The sequence below is a fragment of the Pongo abelii genome, chromosome 6, assembly GCF_028885655.2.
Source record: "Pongo abelii isolate AG06213 chromosome 6, NHGRI_mPonAbe1-v2.0_pri, whole genome shotgun sequence".
In the NCBI taxonomy this organism is placed as follows: Eukaryota; Metazoa; Chordata; class Mammalia; order Primates; family Hominidae; genus Pongo; species Pongo abelii.
Genome location: NC_071991.2, coordinates 86,671,917 through 86,678,461, shown reverse-complemented (window position 1 = coordinate 86,678,461; position 6,545 = coordinate 86,671,917). Strand labels below are relative to the sequence as shown.

General features: G+C 35.6%; 1 non-coding gene across 1 annotated transcript; it reads right to left on the bottom strand.

Moving 5' to 3' along the window:
- Positions 1 to 4,483: 4,483 nt before the first annotated feature.
- LOC112134558 (U6 spliceosomal RNA) lies at positions 4,484 to 4,590 on the bottom strand. Its single transcript, XR_002915959.2, has one exon. It is a non-coding gene; the product is annotated as a U6 spliceosomal RNA (small nuclear RNA).
- Positions 4,591 to 6,545: the final 1,955 nt, after the last annotated feature.

Below are 6,545 nucleotides of genomic sequence, written 5' to 3'. Positions count from 1 at the left end.
AATACTCAACCGTTGTTCCTATGGGAAATGAAAGGTTAGGTTCCTGTAAGTCTCTGTTTACAGTTTCACCAACTAATCAATACATAACCTTGTTTTATGTGTGTTTCATTTAAAGACACCTTATTTACTATATATTGTTGATTCATTAACAATTGAATTCATGGCCAACTCATTGAATCTATGACAACATACCTGAAAGAAGCTTATCTAACAAACAACAAATATTTTCTCTGTAAGGCACACCACAGCCTACTTACACTTAGGAACAACATACAGAACTTCAGCTTTTACATTCAGGGGCCATTTTAAACAGCAATAACCAATAAAAAGAACAAAAATAAAAAAACATGGCACCAAAAAGACTGCATAAAGTACACTTGCTGATAGTATGAGAGCTGAAATGAGAAAGCTGAGCATTGCATTGTTTGACTTTAGCTGGGAATGGACACGTCAGGCAACTCAAAATTTTTGTGACTCTGTACATGTCTGCAAATAACCACAAAAGCACTTCAAGTGTTGATTGTGGGGTTACAAATAAGAAGATATGATTCTATATCTAGAAAATCCTATAGTCTGTGCCCAAAAGCTCCTAGACCTTAGAAATGAATTCAGCTAAGTCTCAGGATACACAATCAATGTAAAAAATCAGTAGCATTTCTATACACCAACAAAATCCAAGCTGACAGCTAAATCAGGAACACAATCCCATTCAAAATATCCACAAAAAGAATAAAATACCTAGGAACACACTTAACCAGGGAGGTGAAATAGCTCTACAATGAGAATTACAAAACACTTCTCAAAGAAATCAGAGATGACACAAACAAATGAAAAAACATTCCATGCTCATGGAAAGGAAAAATTAATATTCTTAAAATGGCCATATCACCCAAAGCAACTTATAGATTCAATGCTATTCCTATTAAACTACCGGTGACTTTCTTCACAGAATTAGGAAAAAAACTATTTTAAAATTCATATAGAACCAAAAAAGGGCTTGAACAGACAAGGCAGCAATCCTCAGCAAAAAGAACAAAGCTGGAGGCATCACATTACCTGACTTCAAACTATACTACAATGCTGCAGTATCCAAAACAGCATGGCATTGGTACAAAGACAGAGACACGTAGGCCAATGGAACAGAACAGAGAGCCCAGAAATAAAGCTACACACCTACAACCATCTGATCTTTGATAAAGTAAAAAAAAAAAAAAAATGAGCAATGGGGAAAAGGACTCCCTATTTGAAAAATGGTGCTGGAATAACTGGCTAGCCATAACCAGAAGGTTGAAAGTGGATCCCTTCCCTACCATATGCAAACTCAACTCAAGATGAATTAAAGACTTAAATACAAAACCTAAAACTATATAAACCCTAGAATATAACCTAGGAAATGTCATTCTGACATAGGACCTGACAATGATTTAATGACAAACACACCAAAAACAATTGAAACAAAATTTGAAAAATGGGACCTTATTAAACTAATGAACAAACTTCTACACAGCAAAAGAAACTAACAACAGAGTAAACACACAACTTACAGAATGGGAGAAAACATTTGTAAACTATGCATATGACAAAGGTCTAATATCCAGAATCTATAAAGAACTTAGTCAATTCAACAAGCAAAAAACAAACAACTTCATTAAAAAGTGGACAAAGGACATGAACAGACGCTTTCAAAAGAAGACATATATGTAGCCAACAAGCATTAAAAAATGCTCAATATCACTAATCATTACAGAAACACAAATCAAAACCACAATGAGCAACCATCTCATACAAGTCAGAATGGCCATCATTAAAAAGTCAAAAAATAACAGATGCTGGTTAGGTTGCAGAAAAAAGGGAATGCTTATATACTGCTGATTGGAAAGTAAATTAGTTCAGCCATTGTGGGAAGTAGTTTGGTGATTTCTCAAAGAATTCCCAGAAGAATTACCATTCGACCCATCAATCCTATTATTGGGTATATAGCCAAAGGAATATAAATCATTCTACCCTAAAGACACACACATATATGTTTATTGCAGCACTATTCACAAGAGTAAAAATATGGAATCAACCTAAATGCCATCACTGATATACTGAATAAAGAAAATGTGGTACACATACACCACAGAATACTATGCATCCATAAAAAAAAAAAGAATGAGATCTTCTTCTTTGCAACAACATGGATAGAGCTGGAGACCGTTATCCTAAGTGAACTAACATGAACAGAAACCAAATACTGCATGTCCTTACTTGTAAGTGGGAACTAAACTTTGAGTACATATTAAAACAAATAATAGACCCACGGTCCTACTTGAAGGTGGAGGGAGGAAAGAGGGAAAGGATGGAAATACTACCAATCAGGTACTATGCTTATTACCTGGGTGGTGAAATAATCTGTACACCAAACCTCTGTGATACGCAGTTTCACATATATGTAGCCAACAAGCAACAAGTTCCATTGGTCTGTGTCTCTGTTTTTGTACCAGTGCCTTCACATGTACCCCTGAACCTAATGTAAAAGTTTTTTTTTCAATTTTTTTGATTTAGCTAGTAGGTAAATTCCCAAATACAGAATCCATAAATGATGACAATTGAATATATATATTGAATTTTTATCAAGGCTAATATAATTGCAGTTCACTTTGAAAACCCCTATACTACTCTATTAGTCTCCAATAGGTGTGAATGAAAAAAAAAAACCTGTATAGTTGCTGCAAAACATACCTGCCTCTCTCTTTCCCCTTCATATATCATCTGATTACTCACATTACTGTGCATAGTAGGGTTTGTAATTTCAGTGGAGAAAAAAAAAAGAAAATTTGGTTAATTGGGGACTACAGAAGGGATAGTGGATAGAGGTTCAATGGATTATATAAAATTGTTTTCACATAGTTTTCCCATGTTTAGAAGAGAGTAATTTCTGAGAGTGATGGCAAAAGTATTTGCTAGGACGGACTGTGCAATGAGACGTGCTGGGCAAAGAATGAAGCCTGGAAGCAGAGAGGAGCTTTCCAGAGAGATTTTGTCAACTCTGTGTACAGAGCCAAGTGATAAAAATGGTGTAACATGGCCAGGTGCAATGGCTCATGCCTGTAATCCCAACACTTTGGAGGCAGAGGCAGGCAGATCATGAGATCAGGAGATAGAGACCATGCTGGCTAACGTGGTGAAACCCCGTCTCCACTGAAAATACAAAAAATTACCCAGGCATGGTGGCACATACCTGTAATCCCAGCTACTTGGGAGCCTGAGGCAAGGAGAATCGCTTGAACCTGGGAGGTGGAGGTTGCAGTGAGTGGAGATCAAGATGGTGCCACTGCACTCCAGCCTGGGCAACAGAGTGAGACTCCATCTCAAAAAGAAAAGAAAAAAAAAAGGTGTAACATTGGAGAAAATGTCGTTTTTGCCTGTTCCATCTATTTCTGCTGAAACTCAGCAGAACTTCCACACTCTGAGGACTGGATGTTTGGGAGCATCTGGAATAAGCACCTTGGAATGAACATTGGCTTTGTTAATGCAGACAGGGAGATCAGGGAAGCTACCCCAAGTCTTCAGTGAGACGAGTGGAAGATAGAACAAGAGCAGAAAAGCAGGTAGGAGGCAAAGTGGTAAATCTTGGTTTTCCAAATTCATACCTAGACAGGTAATCCTTTGAGGACACCCATAAATAATTGTAAACACATTAAAGTTGATGATTTTCTGACAACCAGGGTAGTGGGAGTTTGTGCTATCATTATTTGGTCCTTCAAGTAAATATGGGGTTTGCTGTACTCAGAATACACAGATGAGGTTGTCTCTGATTTGTGATGGAGTTGGATCAGGACTGAGAACAGGTCTTTAGCGTTGTCAAAGAGAATCTCATGTTAAATATTGAAAAAGTTCTTTTGGTGGATGTTAGATCAGGCAGTAAAATTCACACTGCTGAGAAAAATGAAGCTTGCAAATGACATCATTTCAAGAAATTTGGTAAAGTCAAGAAAGACACACCTATTGACTAACAAGAATTCTTACTCAGAAGGAAAATTGTACAAATTAAAATTAGGACATTCTAACTATGTCTCTGAATGACAAACAGCAAGTTGTTGATAGATAAGCTGAGGTTAAAATTGTTAGGAAAAGGAAATAAAGGACATAATTAACAGATTGCCTTATATTTTAAGTATAAGTGTGTGTGTATTACATATATTTATATTTTTGCCATGTTATTTGTTTTTTCCTTCCCTTCCCCCACAGCTTTACAGAGGTATAATTGACAAATAAAGATTGTTATATTTACATATACAAAGTGATATTTTGATTTACATGTATCCATTGTGAAATGATTAAAATAAGTGAATTAATATATTCATTTTCTCTCATACTTATCAATTTTTTGCAGTGAGACCACTTAAGATCTACTCTTTTACCAATTTTCAAGTATATAATTGATACATTAATGCTAATTATAGTTACCATGCTATACAATAGATCTCCAGAATTTATTTAAAAAATGGAATGCTTCACGAATTTGAATGTCATCCTTGTTCAGGGGCCGTGATAATCTTCTCTGTATCATTCCAGCTTTAGTATATGCACTACCAAGGCAAGCACAAGTATATATATTTTAAACTTGGTAAAATTTCACAAGGATGGATCATTTCATTTATGTATTCACTCATTCAAACAACATTCACAGGGCACTAATCTGTGCTAGACATAGTGATACCAAAGTGAATGAAACAGACAGAATCCCCACCCCATTAGAGTTAACAGGTCACAGAGCAATAAAGAGCTATGTGCAATTCAGTGTAAAAAGTGTTGGGATGTGGAAAATATCAGGCCTTAAAGCAAATAGGAAACATGCCTATCTCACCCTGGAGAATCAAGGAAAGCATCATGTAGGAAGAAACATGTGACTGGACAAATGTAGGGCCGATCCAGGCATGAAGAAGGGAAAAGAGGACTCTGGGTAGCAAACATACAGTAGCTTGAAAGAGTGAGGCCAATGTGTACAAGAATAGCAGGACAGTTGTTGTTTCTGAGAGGAAGAGTTCTAGGATTGAATGATAAGAGATGAGTTGGAAAAGAAGCAGAGGGCATGCAAGGCCTTATAAACTATATTAAGGAATCTGGACATCATTCAAAATGAAATGAGGAGCTCCCAATAGCATTTAAGTAGAGAAATAACATAATCAGATTTGGGTTTTAGAAACATCACTGTCTGCAACTTCATCACTGCAGTTTTCCATTTAGGAATCTTTGGTGAAAGTGATCCTTCATTTGAAAGCTCTACATGTCAGAAGCATATTCTGGCTCAGCGTGTATTTCGCTTAGGGACTCCTCATCATCGACCTATTAAGAGTGGACTAAAGAAACAAAGCCAAGGAGACACTAGTGATTAACAAAAGAGTCACACTTAAATTCCCAAGGTCCCTACATACTACAGGAGAATCAAATGTGAATAAATTTTCCTGATAGATTGCTACAGTAAAGCATTTTTTTTTATATTCTTACAGCAGCATGATGCCAAGTTTTGCAAATTTCCATTATATGACCCTGATCACAAAGTCAAGTCCCTGAGAATGAAACAATACAGAAAAGGCAAAATTTTATAATACATTAGCCATAAATGGATCTTAAAAAGAAAAATAACAATGTCTTTTTTGAGTTTAAGTCTTTAGGACGTTTTCTAATCCTGGGGCACCGATCAAGATCCTTGGATGTAGTTTCCTATTGTCTTGACTATGTAATCCTCCATGTCCTGCTAATTTTTTTTTCTTATTAACTGTTCGATACATGGAAATCAATATGGGCAACTCACAGATCTTCAGAAAGCCAAAACTATTTGCTGGGATTTTTTGTAACTATTCAAAATTTTTCATTATTCCTACAGTCCTCCTCTAGAAAGTTGCTTGAAAGGTTTTGTTACTTAGGGAGCTGCGTATGGACAGGTACATTTTACAAGACTTTGTTATCTCATTTACATCGCAATTAACTCCCTGGTACATTCTCTTGTCCCTCCCTTTCCCCACTTTGTCCCCTCCAACACACACACAAAAACCAATTTTACAGAGAACTCACAAAGAGCTTAGAATCAAAGTATTTCTGTTACATTTCATTTTAAATCGGCTGATTGAAACAGAGAAAAGGAATGAAGTTATCCTTATAAAACATAATATTTCTTCTACTTCTGTATTGAAGGTTGAGAGCCACAGATATATATGTAACCAATAAAAATTTGGACAGGAAAATGACGGGTTAGCAACTTCCTTAGGCTGTGTTCTGGAAATGTTTACATATATACACACATACATACATACATATACACATATACATATACATACACATATACACATATACATATATACATACATATATACACATAACACACATATATGTACTACATATATTACATATACATATCACATATGTGTATATATGTATAAGTGTATATGTATGTATGTGTGTATACATATATGCACACATCTACTTTTTCTAATATCCTGACCATTCCATTGAATGTTTCACATGTTCTTACCTTAATCTTTAGGCCTAATTTTGATAAT